This window comes from Danio aesculapii, chromosome 2 (genome assembly GCF_903798145.1).
Source record: "Danio aesculapii chromosome 2, fDanAes4.1, whole genome shotgun sequence".
NCBI lineage: Eukaryota > Metazoa > Chordata > Actinopteri > Cypriniformes > Danionidae > Danio > Danio aesculapii.
Genome location: NC_079436.1, coordinates 11,442,718 through 11,465,928, shown reverse-complemented (window position 1 = coordinate 11,465,928; position 23,211 = coordinate 11,442,718). Strand labels below are relative to the sequence as shown.

General features: G+C 37.1%; 1 protein-coding gene across 1 annotated transcript in view; it reads left to right on the top strand.

The window, feature by feature from the left end:
- greb1l (GREB1 like retinoic acid receptor coactivator) overlaps positions 1-23,211 on the top strand; it is a 119,733-nt gene that overhangs the window by 35,800 nt on the left and 60,722 nt on the right. The gene's annotated exons all lie outside the window — the stretch shown is intronic.

The window sequence follows — 23,211 nt, the reverse complement described above, 5'->3', positions numbered from 1 at the left end:
GTGAGACATAAAAAATAAAATAAAATATATTTAATATATAATATAAGAAAATATATAAAATACACATTTAATTGTTTCTTTTGTGGCGTTTTATCAATTTGTATATGTGTGTAGACATCATACTTTGCAGTTTCATTACCATATACAACATTAAGGGTTTTTACAAAGCGACGTTGTCAAACATGTTTTGCCTGATCTTATACAAAACTTCTTTTAAATTAGGCATCATCCATAATTAAACATTAAAATTGAAATCAAAAAGGTTTGAGATTCAGGTGGGGAAAGTACTAACATGTTCATCTACATTGTCCAAAAAAATTATCATTTATAATCATCGTTATCATTTACTTGTGTTTTCCAAACCCATAAAACAATTTTTTTATGAAACAATGCCTCCACTGAAGGCCTATAGGTATCCAAAATTTAAAAGATCCGAAAAATGGTTGAACTACCTGTTTATGCAACCTAGGATACCCTAGTAATCAAACAGAACACAAGAGTAACATTCCAACCACCACACTGGTCATTTTGGTAATTCTAGTAATTAAAAGGCAACACCTCACCTTTTTTGCCAAGTGTATGGGTTTTTGTTTTTTTAATTGATTGCAGTAATTAAAGGGATAGTTTTACACATCCTCATGTTCCAAACCTGTAAATACTAAAAATAAATAAATAAATAAACTTTTTTTTATGTTCCACAGAAGAAAGAACTGCAGATGATCATCTTTAGCTCGACCTGAAGATGATTAAATTTGACAGTTTACGTTTTGGGTGAACTATCCCTTTAACATTTAAATGATTTTACAGATATCGCTATCTACAGGATGTTTTATCTCTCAGCGTTGAATACAGTAAATACAAATCCAATGGACTCTTGGAGCTGCTGTGTTTTGGCTGGAGCTCATATGTCCTCAGAAAGCATCCAGACCCGTGGCCCTGCTGCTCATGATAAGACAGTGAGCAAATATTTACCCATGAGGAACATACGCTACGGTCTTGATGGCCACTTCTCTGTAAATAAACTCTTTCTGCCACACTGGAAGACCCATTTCACATGATACAGTATGCGAGTTGAAATTATTTGTTTTTTCATTATTTAAAAATGTTGTTTCGTTGTTTCCAAAGGATTTTATTAGCAAAAAGTTCACACGGATCTACAAAAACAACTAAAAAACACTGAACATTTCATGACAAGTCATGCAAATGACTGTCATTGTTGTTTTGGTTTTGTCTACATGAATGCGTAATGAATTGTCACCATTTCACAGTCACATTTTTGTAGTTTACATTGAGAGACAATAACAATGTTGGATTCACAACTTGCTTTGTAAAATCTGCTTTCAAAACTGTTCAAAATGTAGTTGTAGTGTTGTGCCATTGTATGTGTAAACTACAAAAACATGTTTTGTGAAAACAGTGACGTTATTCATATGTGTATTACGTGGTCTTTTTAAGGGTGTACTCACACTAGGCTCGGTTGCATTGCACCGTGCCGGGTCCTGATTGTCCCCCTCCCCTCTTCCCCTTGGCCTGCACTCACATTGCAATTTACCTTCTGAGCCTGAGTACACTTACGTTATTGATGATGCGACTGTTTAGTTTAACAGATGAGAAGCTCTCACTCCGTACAATGGAGATTGCTTTAGTTTATTGTTTTGTATTATTTTAGTCGTTTGGGATTCAGTGACACACAGCCAAATCTTTTGCTGAAAAGATCCACCACTTTTGACGCTCATAAACTTTCATAAAAGTCCTCGTGCTGCAGCACAGTGGTGCAGTGGGTAGCGCTCTAACCTCTCAGCAAGGTTTCTTTCTCCTCGTTTCTATGTGAAGTTTGCATGTTCTCCCTGTGTTCGCTTGGATTTCCGCTTTCTAAATTGTCCGTAGTGTATGTGTGTGAATGAAAGTTGATGGGTGTTTCCCAGTGATGGGTTGCAGCTGTAAGGTCATCCGCTGCATAAAACATGTGCTGGATAAGTTGGCAGTTCGTTCCGCTGTGGCGACCCCAGATTGATGAAGAAAAAGAAAATTAATGAATGAAGTTCGCGTTCATTGAAAATTAAGAATGATTAATACATCCATATGGAACAGTCCCTAAAAAGTGATTTCGCGTCTTAAGTTTTACGCTCGGATGCATTTTGCACCCACTCTACAAGCGTACCGTGCCAAAGCACAACCGAACTACGCTCTGCCACACTTCTAATCGGGCCAGGGCCGGCCAACTGAACCCCATGGGGGTGTGATTCAGCGCACTCACACTTGTCAAACAAACAGGGAAATTGGGGCCAAAGCGCCCGGGCACGGTTCGGATACTCTAGTGTGAGTACACCCTAAGAGAGAGCTTAAAAACAAAACAATAATGGTGGACAACAATGTACGACAGACAAGTTGTGTTTCTATACACAATGGCAGCTACCGACTTCTTTCGATAATATAGTCTTTCTAGATATTATATTGGAATGAGCATCATTTGCCAATATTGCTGTACACAGAAGGGCGACACGTTGGATTAATGGTTAGCACTGTTGCCTCACAGCAGGTCACTGGTTCGAGTCCTGGCTTGGTCAGTTGGCATTTCTGTGTGGAGTTTGCATGTTCTCCCCTTGTTGGCGTGGGTGCACTATAGGTGAATTGAATAAACTAAATCAAAGACTAGAGAATAAACAAGATTTGTCACTCGAATCTTTTTGAATGGGGAAAAGTGTAACTGTCAATATGGTAAATGAAGCCCCGCCTACCAGTACAGGAGCCTGTCATTGATCGCTATATGGTGAAAAAAGCCTGTCTTCTAGTACAGGACCCAATCATTGATCGCTATAGACTGACGATACTCTGTTTTACTCTGATGTTTTGATGTTTCCCCATTCAAACAGAATGCCTGAACATACTGCACGAGAGGCGTTTCAAAGATGGCCGCCGAGTGAAATTACTTGCTGTAGTGTATGTGTGCGAATGAGTGTGTATGGATGTTTCCCAGTACTGGGTATCAGCTGGAAAGGCATCCACTGTGTAAAACATGCTGGATAAGTTGGCGGTTCATTACGCTGTGGCGACCCCTGATGAATGAATGTACTAAGCTGAAGGTAAATGAATGAATAAATGAATTATTGTTAATGTAAATATAATCCTGATCTTTTTTTTCTCTTATAAACGCTGACCACATGACTAGGCAACATCAGATATGGTAACAGAAGCATATGCGATTAAAAGTTGATAAAATTAAAGATATTAGTTACTGATGCAGTTCTAAAATTCTGATTACGTGTTGCTACAAACACATGATATTTTAAAGCTGTCATTAATCATTCAAATGTATGTTATGGCTTAAACGTGAACTCTTTGGCTAACATAATGTGTCTTTGTGATAGATTACACTAACTTGGAATAACTTCACAAAACATTTATAGAGTAATCGTTTCAGATCTGATGGACGAGAGCTGATCTGAGTGCAGTCTGACTGTTCACAGTTAATTTGTAAGGGAAGGGTTGGTGTCTGTCAGCATCGGATAATAGATTGAACCTGCCTTTGTTACATCACACTAACAAAAAAAGAAGTAAGAGGATTTAAATTGTCTGCCCTTTCACCATGGGCAACTCACTTGGCTTTATCAGCATGACACTGCTGTTACCCAACACACACACACTCAGCAGTCCTGATGCGGCAGAGGCTGCCTAGGGTCAGAAAGAGGAGCATGATGGATACAGTTGAGCGCTCCACGAGGAAATGGGGAGGGGGCGAAGACAGGGGTCTTTCCTGAGAACATTAAAGACCCTCATTGTTCGTTTGTCACTTACGCATTCAAGGTGGCATTGTGAAGGGGAAAGCTCTGATTCTTTGCCCTGAGTTACAAACACTTTTATTTAAACTGATTGCATGATTGTGCATAGGCTCAATCATATCATCACTTGGTCCATTTTTGGCAGGTTTTTATTTCAGTTATTTGGAAAGTCCATATACAGTAGTGATTAGTCTTGTCAGTGGCTTTAACTTTCAACGTTGAGGTAATTATAATTACAATATATTACAAAAATAATAACAAAATGGTATACTAACAGAAGTGTACCCTTTAGGCTAATGTAGTTTTAGCTCAGTTTACAGCTGGTCTTAAGATGCGGTTTTGACCACTAGTGGATGATACTAAATATAGGTGTAAATGGGCTCTGAAATGTTTTAAGCTGGCCCAATTTTGACCACACTCTCAGAAATAAAGGTATGCGAGCTGTCACTGAGGTGGTACCTTTTCAAAAGGTAAACATTTGTACTTAAAGGGTCCATATTGGTACTTCAAAAGTATATATTAGTACCTAACAAGTTTAAGAGGAGCACTTTTGTACTTTTTAAGTACTAATTTGTACCCTTGGGATACTAATATGGACCTTTAAGGTACAAATTTGTACCATTTGAAAAGGTACAACCTCAGTGACAGCTCGCGGACCTTTATTTCTGAGAGTGCACTATAGAGGTAGTCAAAAACACTATTGACTAGATTGCTTTCATATTGGTGGATGGTACCAAAATTATATTTAATTTAATTTCACAATAACAATATATGTACTGGCAAAAATCAACAAAAATAATTCATTAATTTTTCTTCAGCTTAGTCCCTTATTTATCACATAAAAATAAGGGACTTGTTGCCACAGTAGAATGAACCGCCAACTATTCCAGCATATGTTTTACACAGTGGATACCATTCCAGCCACAACCTAGTACTGGGAAACACCCATGCGCTCTCGCATTCACACACACACACACACACACACACACACACACATAAAATACGGCCATTTTAGTTTATTCAATTCACCTTTAGTGCATGTCTTTTGACTGTGGGGGAAACTGGAGCACCCGGAAGAACCCACACCAACATGAAAACATGCAAACTCCACACAGGAATGATAAATGGCCCAGCCAGGGCTTGAACCAGGTAACTCCTTTTTGTGAGATGACAGTGCTAACCACTGAGCCACCATGCCGCCAACAAAAAGAATTAGAATAAATAAATGTAATATTTAGAAAATGAAAAGGATTCACTTTTTTTGTTAATTTATTGTTTATTCACATGTTTTTATTTCCCAAAAGTGTTAGCTTTTTACAATAAAGTAAAAACAGACTTGTGATTTTCTGACCTCAATTGATGCTTTGTTTCTAAATAGAACTTTGTTTTCTTTCATTTGTATGAATAAATCAACAGGGGCTGTAATTAATCACAAGTGACTGTTTTACTGAGGCACATTGTACACAGTGTTCTGTACTCTTATTTTTAGTTTCAAGTCAGTGATCCAAAACAGTTAACCTAAATCGCAGGTAAAAGTTCACTTTAGATTGCTGACCTCATCTTAATTCGAGTGCTCCAGTTAGTACATTCCTCAGACACATGAGGAGCACCTTGCATGTGAGTCAGTGCATGCGAGTTAGCTACACTCGCATATTTACATGTCACTTTATACATAGAATTTTATAAATCTCTTATGCTTGAAAAATTATTTTATGGTACAGCCATACTGCCTAGCCCTACTGTAGACACTCATGTGTTCAAACAGCCACAAATGACCTACTACTTTTGACCTACTAACCTCATTCTTAAACATTACGGAAGGTGTTGTTGAAGTTGTTTTACCAGCCCCGGTTCTAGAACAAACCCACAGTGTTCAACATGAACTAAAGCTGCTTATCCCTGCTGAAAAAAAGCTTAAATCAGCCTAGGCTGGTTGGCAGGTTTTAGCTGGTTGACCAGCCTGGTTTTAGAGGGGTTTTGGTCATTTCCAGGCTGGTTTCCAGCCATTTCCAGCCTGGTCTTAGCTGGTCAGGCTGGAAAATGACCCGCTAAATCCAGCTAAAACCAGCTTGACCAGGCTGGTTTAAGCTGGACATAGCTGGTTTTGGCTGGACCAGCTAAGACAAGGCTGAAAATGACTGGAAAGCAGCCTGGAAATGGCCAAAGTCTCCGGTCAACCAGCTAAAACCAGCCGACCAGCATAGACTGGTTTAAGCTGTTTTTTTCAGTAGGGGTTTCTGTGTCATATTAGCCAGTTTCACACAGTGATACCGGTAAATATCCGGAAAATTTCCCGAAAGACTTTACTGTTAGAATCAAAAAAGTGCTGTTCACACAGGCAAGACCGTTCACACATCCATTCCAAAATACTGGTAAATTCTGACATCATTAATCAGAAATGGCCTCTGAACGGCTGTGCTTGTATTTGTAAACATTTGACTACATTACAAACTCTGTGGATGTATAAGTATTTTTGACGCTCATAACAACCATAAAGTCCCCGTGCTGAAGGAATTATGGGGTTTGCTAAAGGTGTAGCTGTCCTTATTGTAATAATTTACAACAGTTTGAGTCCATTGAACAGTAAGAATGATTAATAAATCCATATGAATCAGTCCCTTAAAAGTCACATCTCCTCTTCAGTTTCGGGCTCAGGCACACTTTGCACTTACACTACAAGTGCACCGCGCCTGAGCCCGAGTGAACCGCGCTCAAGCACACCTTCTCCAACTGGGCCAGAGCCAGCCAAGTGAACCGCCCCTGAGCCCGATTCAGAGCAATCACACTTCTCAAACGATCCGGGAAACGGGCCTGGGCACGGTTCGGATAGCATATGTGAGTACGTCCTTATTTGGAATGGTCAGGCACGCAGGGGTCGATGAACAGTCCAAAGTCAAAAACCAGGGAAATAATAAACAAGGAAAAACACTTAAGTAATCATAAAAAACAAAAAATAGCTTAAAGGGGCTAATAATTTTGACCTTAAAATGTTTTTAAAAAATTAAAAACTGCTTTTATTGTAGCCGAAATAAAACAAATAAGACTTGCTCCAGAAAAAATATATATTATCAGACATACTGTGAAAATTTCCTTTCTGTGTTAAACATCATTTGGGAAATAGAAAAAAAATTCAAAGGGGGGGATGAATAATTATGATTTCAGATAAATATTTTTTTTACATTATTTTGCATAAATCTGTTAATCAACCTCAGTCCTGATCAAAACTACTAAACTGCTTAGAAAATTACAGGGTTTTGACTCTTTAATTACCAAATTCATAAATTGTCACTGATTTGGCTGAAAAAATCTAACAAAATGACGATTTTCAATAATTTTCAACAATTGCCTTTGATGCATTCTTTTTGATAGATTTTTTTTCCCTTAATTTACTGTTGGTTGCTGTTTTTTCCCCATTGACTTCCAATATAACCACCGTTTTTTGATAACAAAACCATGACACCATAATTATGCATTTTTTATTGTTGGTGGTTTTCCCTGTTGGGAAGAGCTGAAATTTGTAAGTTTAACTATTGATCATCAGTTGGCATCAGATTTTTTTTGTTTCCTTTTTGCACAGGCCTATCTAAAGGGTTAATCTCAGTTCTCAGAACTACATGGAGTAAATAAAAACAAAGACTGTATTTATGCACCATCAAATGTGGTTATAATGGAAGTCAATGGGGCAAAAACAGACACCAACAGTAAATTAGGGAGAAAAAAATTAAATGTAACAATGCATTAAAGGGCACCTAGGTTAGCCCTTTTTTCAGATTTAATATAAGTGTTTTGTGTCTCCAGAATGTTTCTGTAAAGTTTCAGCTCAAAACACCCATCAGACTTTTTATTATACCTTTTATTAAATTCCTATTTATACATTTTTTCACTGGGTGGCGGTTTTGGTGTACTGCTCCTTTAAGGCTAGTCCTCCCCGCCCACCGTTTCTACGTGCCTTTCTGCGTGCCTTAATCTCCTCCCTCAGCTGCGTCAGACAACAGACAGACTTAAAGGAAGCAGATCTCACGTAGCGTTTGTGAGAAATACTACAGTAAGAACTTTACCAATGAGTATTGTTGTGCAGTTGCATCGCAGAGTCACACAAAGTTCACGCGCGCACACACAGATACACGCGCACACACACAGACAGACAGACAGAGCGCCCGTTTAGCTTTGCACTCTTTTTGCACGCAAATGTGTCACGATATAGGTTAATATCCACTACTGTATGGATATCTGTTATGTTAATGTACAAAAGAAACCAGATTTAATGTCCACAAAGCGGGATTGAAGCGTCTTCCTTTTGAATTGTTCTGATACGCGGCTGTGCTGATGAAGTAAAGCTGAAGTAAATCGCTGTAATTCATTACACACATGCACTGTTTTAAAACATTTTAAACATGTGAAACTTACTCTTGATCACATTTGATGATGATTGATGATCCTAGCAAACTGGACACACCTTTTATTACCGGTTGCTTTGCGCACGTCTGGTCTTGTTTATATGATTATACACGTGACTACTGGGACATGTTAATACGCGCAGCTGTCAATCAATTCGGTTGGCAGGGGGACCGCACTCCTACGTAAAGTTACGGCCGATTTGAAAACCGCTCCAATTGGTCCACTGTTTTTATGTTGCTAAATTGAAAAAAAAAAAGGACTGGGTGTGTTTATATCACCCCAATTTGACGGTCTATACACTATATATGGACATATGTCTGTCCAAACAGCTTGAAAAGTAGTGGTGATTTTTCACCATAGGTGCCCTTTAAAGCCAATGTTGTCACTAATCATTCACATGTCCAAGACGGTGGTAAAAAAATCCAGTCCACAATTACTTTTTATATTGAAAATACATAATTTAGTGTGTTTTTTTTTTTTTTTTTTGCCAAGTAATGCCAAGGTTGGGAATTCAGTTCCTAGGGAATACGATAACAATGTACATTTAATGCAATGTAAGTCTCTTTAGAAAAAAGGCATCTGTCAAATATGAATTATACGGCTTATTTTATTTATATTACATAGAAACTTAATACAGGACCATACACTCGCACATAGACCCTGTCTTCAAAGAAATCAAAGAAAAGTGGTCAAAAGGGGTTAAAACACCAGGAGTGTGTCTCCATCAACTTGTGATCTGATTGAACAAAACACATCTTAATACCAGGTGTTAACTGGGTCTTTGGTTGTCATCAAAGAGGTCTAGTGAGAGAGAAGTCATAAAATGTATAATCTGAAGAAGAAAGAGTCAAAGGATACAACTTTAGAGCAAAATTAAATTAAATTTGACAGTTTATAATAGGGCTGCACGAGATGGAAAAATATTGCAATATTTTGTTGGACATTTTTCAGCCACTGCAGCTAGTAGTTTTCCAACATTACTAGACACTTGCCATGTTCACTAGCCACAGTTTTGTTGTTAGGAAAATATATTTTATATGCATTAATTTGACTTTGACATGGTAAAATGTCTTGATTTAAATTTTGTGATATGTCCACATGCCTCCTCGTTTATTTAACTTTTATTTGTGTGTCGTCTATGACCTTGCTCGATGAGCATGAGCAAATGGGTTGTGGTTTCACAGTGTCATATTGCAGTTAGTTTTATTTCATATGACTTTTCAGGGCTCAACACTAACAATTTACAATTTTTTTTTTCTCTGGCCAGCACCAAGCTAATTTTATAGGCCACAAAATTCAAATAATGTGTAAAACAAGCAAAATATAGCTGTATATTAAAACTAAACATAAGTTTTATACATAAAACTATACATAAACTAAAATTCTAATCTTTACTGACAAGCCAGCACTGGCAATTTAAAAATTATTTTTAACCAGCCAAAGTGGCTAATGGGGGTGACTGTCTAACCTGCCACAGATTAAATCTACCAGCATTAGGCTGGTTGGCAGGTGTAAATAACTACGTTTGCATCCACCTATTTTTATGCACATTTTGGAAATGCATAAAAAACATATTAGCATAACTGAATAGGGTCAACTTTTTATTCGATAAGAAAAGATAAACCATGCGTATAAACCACTATGGAAACACTTTTACCAAACAAATTCCAGAATGCGCATTAAAAAAGGTCATGTGATTTTGCTATGAGAGATCATGTGGTGATAAAACTGTGTGAATGGACAAACCAGCAGGCTGAGCATATTGTAAAACATCTGAAATGTTGTTTTGGTCATTCTAAAACACCATAATCATTTCAGTATTAGTGTTATTATATTGTTAATGACCTTCAGAATCAAGAGTGTCTGCTTTGCGTCTCACGCCTTTTAAGCCACCATGCGTTCACTGCGTGTCAGGATTGCCTTCTGAGGCACAAGTCTTTTATTAAATGAAGAAAAGATTCACGCAGCTTCTCCTACCATTCTCCTACAAAAATTTCATTTTTACTGTTGATATTTGGCACCAGTTAATCAGGAGGTGGTGATTTTGTTCGATTTGACTAATTGGATGGGAACGCTGCGTTATTTGCTCATCTTTTATGTGATAACCAAGTTTTGCGCATAAAGTAATTCGCATTTTTGGATGGAAACATAGCTAATGTCAAGCCCTGTCTGCGATGTATTTTGCGAAATGGCTACAATTTCACCAGATGACTTGAATATCTCTATTCGAAAAGACTGATTAATTTTAGATTGATTGGGATGATTCTGTAGGGGAGTGAATCATGCATTAAAACACTTGTAAGGACCAATCTACGATTATAGATACAATAGAGAAAAAGATACAAGTGATAAAAAGAATTGAATATTCACATGTAAAATAATACTTTTTAGTCTTCATCGAATAAACAATTCAATAAATATAATCATTATTAAAGTTACAAAGGGTACAATTTTCTTATGCTTGAATGCATTTAAAATCCTCTTGCCGCAAAAACACATGTAAACTATAATCCAAACTCAACATTGCATATGCTGCTATGTAACCTTTGCAAATGATTACATTGCCATATCTATGCTGAAACAATATATTGTGCTGCCCTAGTTTAAAATGCTTGGAAACTAGAGATGTTGTTCCGAATGGACACAACCCTACACTGTTTAAGAAAATGTTCTTCAATTTATTCTAAATATATATATATATATATATATATATATATATATATATATATATATATATATATATATATATATATATATATATATATATAGGTTTGTTCCTAGTCTTTTTGTTTGCAACCTTGATTAGGTTAGTTTTAAAAAGTATTAAAAGTTGATAAATCAATTAATAGAAAATTAAGACCCTTAAAAATTATTAAAAAGTCTTAATTGCGTTTTTGCGAGGTTGCAATTAGTGAAACAATAGAGCAAAACTGACAGCAAAATGGGAAAATGTAAGTTTGCGTACTCCATGGTTCGAGAAAAACGAGTTTAAACAATGGCTGAAGCCTGCCGTTGATGCAACCACGTAATTTATTCTTTCAAGCTTTGTTTCTTCCGAACTTGTCTGAGTTCTGTTGCATAGTTGTGCTCCATTGATTCATTTAACTACAACTGTTTATTAGGTTAAAGGTTTGATACTGATTAGAACTTGAAGTGGAGATGAGGTCTTAAAATATTCTGGGAAGGTATTAAAATTACCTTTAGGATTCCTGCATATACCCTGTTACACTAACAATTAAACACAATTTATTAACACTGTTAAGTGCAATCTTTTGGCAAATCTCGTAATGAACATGTATTTACCTATTGAACTTTATAGTCTTCATTTATTCATTTTTCTTCGACTTATAGCAGAATGAACCGCCAACTATTCCACAATATGCTTTACATAGCAGATGCCCTTCCAGCTGCAGTTTAGTACTCTGAAACTTTATAGTCTTGTGATTTCTAAATTTTAAATCTTTTAAAGGTATTTAGACAGAACATCAATATATAAATATCACCATTTATCAGTTATTAGCATATCACGAGAGAAACTGTGTGTTTCTATTTTAATTTATCATGGATCTCTGCTGAAAAATAAAAATAATTGAGGTTATACTGTACCAACAAGGAAAGAATTCAACATCAACATGTGGTTTCAACACTTTGCCTTTGAGAGAAAGGTGTAAAATTGTGGTTGACCTTTATCAGTTAACCAGATGTGGAAGATCAGCAAAGCAAAGATTCAATCAAACAGTACTGAGAGATGGTTTTCCCCTGTTTAACATTTGAAATTCATGCTAAAACAGATGGATTAACTTTTGTGTCGTCATAAAACGTTTGCGATAGTTCTTCAGCATTTGTTTTCACTTGCATCTGGTTGAACGACATCGTGAACTGTCGGTTCTTGACCAGCAGTGTCATTCCTCGCCCAAATAATGATGGATGAAGCGTCAAAGCAGAAGGAATTGTGTCAGGAAGCACATCTGACCTCTCTTTGGCCCTTGTCACCTGATAAGGCTTGTCTGTTTTGATAATATGTGCTTCATGTGACACAGGGCCATAAAACAAGTCCCTATTTTACACTGTAAAAAAAAACGACTTACTATAAAGGCCATTTAATCCAGAGAACAACAAACAAACCATTAGGAACCAAACTGAGAGTTTTCAAAATGTAAAGAAAAACTTATATTAAAACATAAATACTTCTATTTGTCAAATCCTATGTGGGATTGAGCCAAATGGGATTCGGTCATCAGCACATAACAGCAAACAAATAACAAATCACACAGCAAAAAAGAAAAGCATTTAACCTGTTAGTTGAACTATTAATGTCCCTAGTGAATAACAGCTGTGGTCTGTTGTAAAATGCAGGGCTGGGTTCATCGGCAGGTCTCTGGTTTATTGGCCAGAGTAGCCTTGCTGGTTTTTACCCATATTGAGCTCTTTGTTTGTTGTCATGGTATCGAGGCACTTGATTTTCCCATGGACACTATAGATTTTTAGGTCTTACTGTTTTATTGTTGAGAATGCACTCTCCTACTTTGAAAAATTTGTCATGTTGATGCACATAACTCTTAATATTGGTGTCATCATTTGTTGTTTGGACAGTTTCGTAAGACTTTTTGTAAAAATATAGTGGAGGCTTCACATGGAAGAATTAATACTTGTGCAGGTCATTGGGACTGCTTCCTTAATGAAGGTATAATTCAGATTTAGTAATTTCGTTAAGCTCCATCTAATTATTCAATTCTATTTTGAGTAACAAAATTCTATTGAGAGTATCTGTCAAGAAATTAAAGATCAGGCAGTTTAAGTGCTACCACAAAATCCACAAACAATTTGGATTTATTAAAGATTAACTTTAACAGTGTTAGAAAATGTTACTTTAAATAAGATTTAGATGATGACAAAGGGCAATTAAAATGTTAAAACTGAAACAAAATCACATGCACAATAAAATCATTCATATTAATCAAAACCAACGAATTAAAAAAACGAATAATATTGTCTATTAGTTGATATAGTTCAATCTGTGAACCACCTTTGCCTGCATTCCTAAATTGCACTAATATGAGCTTTTCCAATGAGTCTTTGTTAATTACCGAAGTAAAGCATTTGTCTAAGTGCAGGAGTTGGTTGAAGGTTAAATTAAAGCAATTCACTCTGGATGAATGTACGGCAAGGTCAACACTCTAATCAGTGCTTCGGTCACACAAAGACCCGTTTCTACCTCTAATAAATGAGCAAAGAACTCCCACGATCCCATCCCGCTGTAGTCTGCTGACCGTATCTCGGGGTTGCCCTCTTGCCCCTCTCATTTTCCAGTTACTTTTATAACTGGACAGTAAACTTCCAGTGGCTTAATGATGATGACTTCTTCATCTGCCCAAATACTCCTTTTGTTGATCCTCCCAGGCCTCCACCCCCTTAAACCCTGGCTAACCTTGGCCCACCACCACCCCCGTCCACTGCTGGACTAATCCTCTCCCCAGGCTGTCACCTCCACCCCCCTCCAGCCAATCCCTTGCTGACCAGTCAGGGTTTTCTCTCCTTTGCCGATTTCAGCTTTGGCTTTCAGCTTGTTGTGTTGCCTCCCCCATGCCTCCCTTCCCCCCTTTGTTTGTGTGGCCAAGTGGAGGAGGTTATCTTCAAAACCCTGGCTCATGTTGGCCTCGCTGGAAAAGCTCCGATTTGCACTTCAGGACCTCAGCAGGAAGTCCGTGAGAAGGCTTTAATAGGCAAATGAGCGCAGGGCTTAGGGAACAACAACCTGCCAGCGGTGTGACAAGCGGCGTGAGACCCCACGCCTCATGCCCGGAATAGACCTTATGTGGTCAGGGAGGCAGAACGTGCCACGGTAGCATTGGCTTTCACGTGACGTCGACATTGTCATGCTGTTGTAATTGGCCTGTGTTAAGGTGAATTTGTTTTTTCTGACGCTGAGTAGATAGCTCCTGAAGAGCACAATAAGCTGTGGCCCTTGCCACCTCCATCTCTCCCTCCTACCCAGCTGATGCTCATTTGTCACTGCGTTAAAACCAGGTTCCGCTATCACCTCATCGATGTGATTCTCAGTTGTTTTTACAACCATGATAGGATTAGAATTTTATCACACTTCTGAAATCCTGCACTCGAAAGGCTTAACATAAAAGAGGCCTCTTTTCATCACTTTTTTCACTCTGAACAAAGCAAACCAGATAACAATAATTAATAAAAATACATTTTCATATTGGGTAACACTTTATTTTGATGGTCCATTTGAGTATTAGTAGACTGTCTGCTTAATATATGTTGATACTGCTTCTTTAACAGACGTTTAACTGACTATTAGAAACTTTGCAAGTACATGTCAATTTACACTAAACCAAACCCCAATCCTAACCTCAACCTAAGAGTCTACTTATAATCTAATGGGAATTAGTTGGCCTGTAGATGCAATGTAACTAAATTCAACAAACAGACCATCAAAATAAAGTGTGACCTTATATAGTTTCTATAAAAATTAATTCTCAAAGCTCTTTACACATAAAAGAATAAAACAATATTGTGTAACAGTATAACCAGTGAAAATAGAACACGCTAAAAAGGCGTCTAAAGAATTGCGCTTTCAAAGATGATTTAAACACCTTGAAAGTTGATGCATGTCTTATATTATAGGGGAATGAGTTCCAGAGATTTGGGGCAAGGGAGCTGAAAGCCTGGTCACTTATGGAATGCAGATGAATGGGCTATAAGCACCGTGTTTTTCAGCCAATTATGAGCGTCCGGTCAAAGCTTTATCCCAGCAAACAATTTTGTGTTTAATAGATGTCTAATAGACATCTAAACGTAAACAGCTTGGCTAAAACAAGGCTAAACTTGGGCTGTCAATGAAAATCTAATAGATATCTAAGAATAGCCCAAAACAAATATTTTATTTGATGACTAGTCTAGATTTGGCCTATTCTTAGACACCTATTAAATTTAGCCTTGTTTTAGCCTATGTTTAGACGTCTAATAGACATCTATTAGACATCTTTAAAAAGCAAAAATGGCTTGCTGGGATGTGCCTATTTTCAATTTCATAAAGTTCCTTTTACAGCATCGATGTTGTAATGTAATTCAAATATAATCAGTTAAATAGACTTAAGCATCCATTTAGTTGTTAAAGCATAAAAAGAGACGAAAGACCACTCAAACGCAGGCGAGCACAGATATTCCATTAAAATACTGGGATAAAATTAATTTCCATATTTTAAAGACATGGCATGGAAAATATCATTTAATCCAGACCCACTTTATATTGTATCTCAGCCAAGCAGAAAAGATTGCTGTTTTTTTTTTTTTTTTTTTAAGAAATCAGATATTAAACAGTGATTTTGTATGAGATGAAAATTAACCAGAAACCCGGGGCTGGCTGGCTGAAATTAAGGGCCCTATCATACACCCGGCGCAATGCAGCACAAGGCATGATGCAATTGTTATTTGCTAGTTTTAGCTTTAGCTTTAGATTTGCCCACCTGTCAGGTTTTATACCATATGGGGCATAGCATGTGTATTAGGATATCACTCAGTTTTTTGAGCACACTTCGTTATTATTGTTCATTTATTTGTTTGCTGGAAATTAGACCTGAATTTAGAAATAGTTTTGAAACAAATCTTTGTGCCTAACAAATTAAATTAATTATTTATAGGCTAATGGGTGTCTGTGCATACAATAAGTTTCCCTATCCACGAGAGTGAAAGCGAAAGTAAATAATGTGGAGGCTCATCTCTTATTCTCGCGCGGTAGATGCTTTGTTTAACTGTTTTCTTGCTAGTGAAGTGTTCAGTTTTTCCACTTACAAAGTTGATTGGAACCCATGACTTTCGTGATCTTTATTCGTAGTATATAGAAGTCAGTGGTAACTGTCTGGTCTCCGGCATATTTTAAAATGTAATATGTAATTTATGTTCATCAAAATAAATAAAATCAGACATGCTTGGAACAACTGAAGAGTAATCAATAGTGAGTAAGTATTTGTTATTGTTATTATTGAGTGAACTCTTTTGGACCGTACCGTACCACTTTTTCGGCACCCTTTCGAAGGGGAACCAAAACACCAAAAGGCGGAGTTAGATGTGTAGCTGAACGCTATTGGTTTACAGAGACACGTCATTCGCTCACGCAACAAGCCAGAATGAAAACAATGGAACCGCCATGTTTTAAATACACAGCCGAGAGATTACAGTAGAATTACATATAAATATAATAACACACCATGGTCGACCCGGGCTCAAACAAACCTTGTCGTCGTCTTGGTGAACACCCATAAAGCCAAAAATAAGAGCAGATTTTACCCTGTGCCCCGTAGTTTTTTACGAGCCAGTCTGAAACGCGAGTGGTTTCGCTTTCTTGCTTGCTTTCGCCGCGTGTCTATATCTGAAATAACAAACTTCTTGAGCTCATGATAATAATGTGCACTTGATTATTGATATGCTTTTGAAACCCGATCCTGTCAGAAACTGACAAACGCGAGAGTGACATGTGAAGAAACAAAGGAGAAGCCAGAAAAAAAGGAGCACATTATTTTTTCAGTAAACGTGAACAAACTGCCATGTTTAACTATTACTGTCACCTATTGCACTATTATGAACTCAGAATGATGGAATTATTTTCTAACAAGAGGCTACACGTGCTGCTGAAGATTAAAGACACATTTAATCATGAGAGGTTTGCACTGATTGTGGGCTATATTTCATGTTGTTTTGAACCTAAATAAGGACTAAATGTATGCCTTGTGTAGTTTTTTCTGTAAGTGGTAACATATCGAAGACTGTAAGGGGCTGTATGTGTTCATATACGTTGCATTTATTTATTTATTTTATATAATTACAGACGTTACAGTAGGCTATTTCGCACTGTCATTGATCTGCAGTTATAATCAACTCATGTCCATAGAAAAGATAGTAATAAACACTTCTACATAAGTATTTATGCGTATAAAGCATCTGTTTTGTGAGAAGTGCTTCTTATATGATATGTGCGCGACCCGTACAGCTTTACTGTAGACATTTTCTTGATCGAAAATGACGTCGACTGAAACTTTCTGTTGTACACCACACCCACCAAAAGAGTACCATTGGTATCTTTTTAGCAGTGGAAATGCAAGCCTGATAAAGGTGACCCATACGAACCGTATTGTACTGTACCAGTCAGTGGAAACGAGCCATTTAGGATCTCTTTAAGATCCGTTTGGTTCATGGTTCATTTATGGGCTTTTGGATTAGATTTTTTTAAGAAAAAGTTAGGTTAGTTTTTCTCAGAAAAGTATTTAGAACAAGAGTCATATTTTTCAAATCTTGCATTCTGCATTTATTAGTTCTTTTTTGGTTTTACCAAATGTGTGATAGTCTAGATTCAGTTTAAAATATTCAATTTAGAATTGTGCTTGTCCCATTTTATTGAGCAATTCTTATAGATGAAAGCCCAGGAGCACTTTTTAGTACTTACATTGTGAACTTTTCTTTTGATTTTCCTCAACCTGATTTTGTATTAATCCAAGGGTGACCGCTCATGCTTAGATCATGTTTTCCTATTGGAACTGAATTGGCTATTTCTTCAGAAAAAAACCAAGGATAAATTATAGTATAAAAACTTAAATTGTGTACTCAATAATCCCGCTGTGGTTTACCACAAACTGGGCTTTTGTTGGTTCAAAGATTTACCCATTAGTGTTTGTCTCACTGGACCTAAACAATGATTCTGTCTGTCTGGAATGAGCCATTTTGCTGTACCTCAAGAATGGAGCACTTCTCTAAAGGAAGTAGAGAACAAGACAAAGCAGAACTCCAGAAAATGTTGAAAGAGCCGCCACCACATGACTTATCTATTCTCAGGTGGCAGTGGAAAAGATACTTCCCATTGTCAGTGCCCAAGGCTGGGGACTCAAAGCAGTGCTGAAGGATGGGTGAGAGGAGGGCCAGCTCACTCACTGAATCTTTTGTTTTACCCACAAGCTCAATTGAGCAAAGGAAACCTCTGCTTTGCTCTCTTTCTCCTTTTCCACTGACCCATTAAGGTCTGTAAGTGTAAAAGCCAGAGACTTGAATCGGCACTTCAGGTTACACTGAAGAATAAACTTGTGCTGCAATACTATATATATATATATATATATATATATATATATATATATATATATATATATATATATATATATATATAGCATATATATATATATATATATATATATATATATATATATATATATATATATATATATATATATATATATATATAGTATATATATGTTGTTCAATCTTCAAAAAGATTTTTTACAACAAACAAAATTAAGTTTTCGATAAAATAAGTTGCATTTGCCAATCTCTAGTCCTCCTTACACATTAATGGACATTGTGTGGTCCAAATGGTATCTTAAGGAGATACCTTGCAATTAAAATAAACAATGTTTAGACAAAGCCTCTAGATTAGCTGAAATGACAGCATTAATGACTCTGAGGGGCTAATAAAGCCCACTGAGGGCGGGAGGTCATTGTTTAAAGCTGACTCCCATACTGCTTTAGCCCCTATCTACTAATTCTTATTGGGGTGAGAAGAAGTATATGGCTTGATTTTGACCAACTGTTGTGTTTGTGCTGCAACGAAAGATGTGTAAAAAAGAATAAATAGCTTAAATACTGTGCAGCTTAATCAAAAATGATTTTCTTACACTAAAAATTGTTTGTAAAAGAATTCTCCCAACAAAATTATTTTCATTTTTAAAATTCCTTTGGTTTATTACATCAAGTGCCTGCCTGTAATCCATCTAATGCTTTGGTTTGTTGACATGGCTGTTTTGTTGTTTGCATGACAAATTCTTTGTGTCTTTAACTTTGACAAATGCTTTTCAATGGTCAGGTTCTCAGCACACTCTTTGAACTGTTGCGTCAAGTAACCTTTTTGTTTCATGGACAAGGCTATTATCAATTATTAACAAATCTCTCTACTCACTGCAGATAAAATAGGATCTTTGGGTGTGTTGATTAAATCTACTGTGTATATTTAACCTCTAAAGTCAAATGATAGGGTCATGCTAATGAAACTTGTGGTGACATTACCAGAATAGGGCAAGATTAGTGTTTGAGGTGTATGTTGGATCCATGAGTCATATTATGTCAGTTCAAATAAAGCAGTCCTGTTTTTTCCAATCATTCAATTACTATTCCTGTTTTCCAAGGTTCTTGAAAAGAGGGTTTACAGAGTCACAATATTTTGCTGTTATCTTGCAAGATAAGATGAGAAACGGAGTCATTGTTAGAGAGAGCCTGAAGCACCAGGCGAACCCGATCCTCCTGTATTTGCGTTCAAATCACTGTTGTGTTTTCCACTTCCTCTAAGCCTCTTCTCTGTGGCACGCGGTAGGAAATGATCAATCCTGTAAAGTGCAAAACATCAATCTTCTATCAAGCTATTTTGACCAGATGAGCCCTTGCCATTCGGCTATTTACAATGGGCCTAAATTCTCAGTTAATCGTCAACCTCCAGTGAGGGGAGGGCCATGAGTGCAAGCAAGGCCGATGGACAAACTGCCGACTGACCTCACATTCTTTAGCAAGTGTCCCTAGTTTGCCATAGGTGCTCTCTATCAGTAAAATGGCCCCAATAAAACAGGGAGCGGCAGAAGGGGAAGAAAACGATCCTCCGTCTTACACTTTTGCCCCATCTGCGAGTGCAGCACTTTGTGCTCTCCGGTGTCATGTCAAGAGCGGGGCATCTGCACATCGTGCATAGTGACTGCAGCACGCGTGTGGCGCATGGAGGTGCCTCGCCTCTATTGTACCGTGCTTGGCAGTATGGCCCTCTCCACAACAGCATCTGTCACCTTAGGGGGTCAGCAAGGGCCAAGATGAATGAGTCCTGAGAGAATGCCCCTCTCGCCCCACAGAGCAAATGGCCAAGAAGAGGGAGGGGGCAAAGGGAACTGGGGGAGGGCCTGCTGTTTGTGTATGTGAGTGTTAGAGGGTTTGTGTATCCAGATCTACTGAGTACAGGACAGAGAGGGTGGCTTCACTTGAGTTCCTGGAATCAGGCTTTGCTGCCCCAACTCAGGACTATCATGACCAGGGAGCTGCTAGGTCGCAACAGGGACAAGGAATACCATCACCACACACTCAGCCTTGATGTTGCTTTTGGATATCTGATGGACATTTAATATGGAAATGGAGTCTCTTTTTTTCAGTGATTTGCTCTAAGGTCTACACTGGTACTCGTCGAGGCACACTCCACACCCTGGATGCTTATGAAAGGTACAGAAGCATCATGTTAGATTCTTTGACACTCGCCAGCTCCTGCTAACATGGTGTCAATGGCTGTGGCTCTTAACACCCCATTTACTTAAACATATTTGCATTTTTGCATTGACAAAGCTCTGTCCCATCCCCCTTGCTAAATCTCTCTGCCTTTAAGTGAATGTCTTTGAATGTAAAATTAAATCTAAGTGTGAACTGGTCAGTGATAAGTGTGAAGGTCAAAATTTAAGAAGTACAGTGTTCATTTTTATGTGTATATTGAAAGGCAGGCACTATTGAATTCAGGCAATAGTGTTGCTTTGGGCTTTTAGTCAGAATTTTTGTATTTTCTAAGTGTTTTTTTTTTATTATTTACAGGAGGAATCTTTATCAAACAAAATTTGATTTTGTTAATTTAAAATGTACGGAAAGCTAGCTCTGCTACCCCATTGTTAGTAGTTTAATGTAATTATGCTGATAAGGAAGGAAACTATAGATGGGTGGATAGAATGAAAGAGAGAAATGCATTTAGTGCAACAGTTTAGCTGTAACCACATTTTTTTGGCATTTTTAATATTCTTTTTGCTTCTATGTATTGTATAAATGTTCAGAAACATTCTACCAGAAAGTTCAGGTGTTGATGCCAAAGATCTCTTGCAAGACAAAAAGCCTGCATTCTAAAAGTGGCCAACAATTGCAGTGGCCAACAATATATTTAGGCACTTATTTCCTTGCTGTTATTATTAATACAACAACCTGTTAAGTCTACTTTCCAAAGTTTGTGTTTTCATCATATGGCACCCAGATAGTGGGTCATGTTGTGTCTGTTGGAGCACATTCAAAAATTCACATTGCAAAATGTATCATTTGAGACATGACAGATGTTACCAGCAATGCAAGCAAATGTTTGAAGTTTACATAATTATGTCTATGGCTTGGTTTGTTTTGGCTGCCTAAGGTGTTGTTTCCTTTATTATTTGCGTTGTTTATACTTAGTGTTTTGATTTCATTAGTTGGGAATAGACAGCCTTGCAACACACAGAGTCCTTGGTTGTAAGTATACATGTTATTTGTAGCCTAAGTGTTGATCACTGCTTGCATGTTTTCAATGTTTCAATGTGACTGATTTCTTTGCTTCTGTGAAGGCATAATCAGACAGATTTAGAAAGCAAACTGAAAGCCTGCATGGAAGCAGTAAGAGGTGACTGGAACAGAAACAGCTTACAGCCTAAAGGCAGGGCTCTCTGCAGGCATGTCCATATTAGCATTTAACACCCCTTAAATGTCATTAGCAGTCAAACTGGACTCTGAAAGCCCTGAAGGCAGCACAGAACTGTGTTCATTTTCTGCTACCTTACTTTTCCTCTGCTTACCATAGTACCTAGATAAGTGATTAGATGAAACTTGGCCCAACAGGCCTCCGGTGAGCTTTGTAAAATAGGGCGTGCTGCTAGTTGTTGAGATATTCAGTGGTGGTATCAGTCGATTTGACTCATCCATTGTCACGTAAAAAATTTGCCATGTTAATTCTTTTATCTGAAAACCTGATCCACATCCTTTGTGCAATGGTACGTGTTTTAATATGGTAACACACATCGCTTTTCACTGCAATCTCTATTAGATTTTGTTCTGTTGGTAATCAATTTACCAAGTAACGGACAAACGCATCATATTGTAACTAGGCATGGGCTTGTATAAGATTCTGACGGTATGATAACCTTGGGTAAAAATATCACGGTTTTGCGATATCACAGTATTGTGATTACTGCTCTAAAATAAGTTAATTTTAAATGTCTTGGTAAAATACAACAACCCCTTTAAACTTGATATATTTTTTTTAATATTTAAAATATTTTGAAACAGTAACATGTCACGCTAAATAATAAAAATAAGTTAATGACTTCTGCTGTCTTCATTAGTTTCAAAAACAGATTTCTTCTCAACTTGAAAAGTAATAGTTGGATATGTTTCATTTATTTGGATATAAAGTAAAGCCACTGCACTGTTCAGCTTTGGGTGTTGGTTTATAAGAGGTTTGTTTTTCCGATATTTCCTGAATCATGGACTGACCAGTAGCTTGTGATGTAGAGGGTCTTATTCTACTGTTGCCCTAAAAAACTCTTACGTATTAAACTTACAAATACCTTAGGAATAATATAACAGAAAAGTTTAGCGGTTTTAAAAACTTGACTTTTCTGAACCGCGGTATACCTTAAAACCGGTTATCATCCCATGCCTAATTGTAACGATAACAGAGTTAATATGTTTAAAAAGTCTTGCGTTACAGTATTAGTTACTGCCAAAAGTAGTATTGCCCAACACTAGCAATCACAAAGTGAAAATTTTTCCAAAAATTGAATGTGTAATAATTGATTCATTATTTGTAATGGTTGTATTTATCTTGAACCTTACCTTGGTGGTAAGTAAAAGTAGAGGTACTTTAACTTAAAGGAATAGTTCACCCAAAAATGTAAATTCATTTATTTACTCACCCTTCCATTGTTCAAAACCTATTTGAGTTTTATTCCATAGTATTTTTAAGTATATTATTTGATAGGTCACAGCAACATACATTCTTCGAAATATCTTCATATGTAATGAGGTAATTGAATTATTTTAGGTGATCTGTCTTTTTATAACTAATCAAATCCATCTCAAAACCTAGTCTTTAAAAACCTGTATCAAAAACAGCCCACACAGTTTCCAAAAGTGTTCCAGTCACATAATCCTTGCAAACTCTGGAAACTCACGCCAGAAGTATTAACTGGTTGATTGATAGCTTTACTACATTTCACTCTTGTTT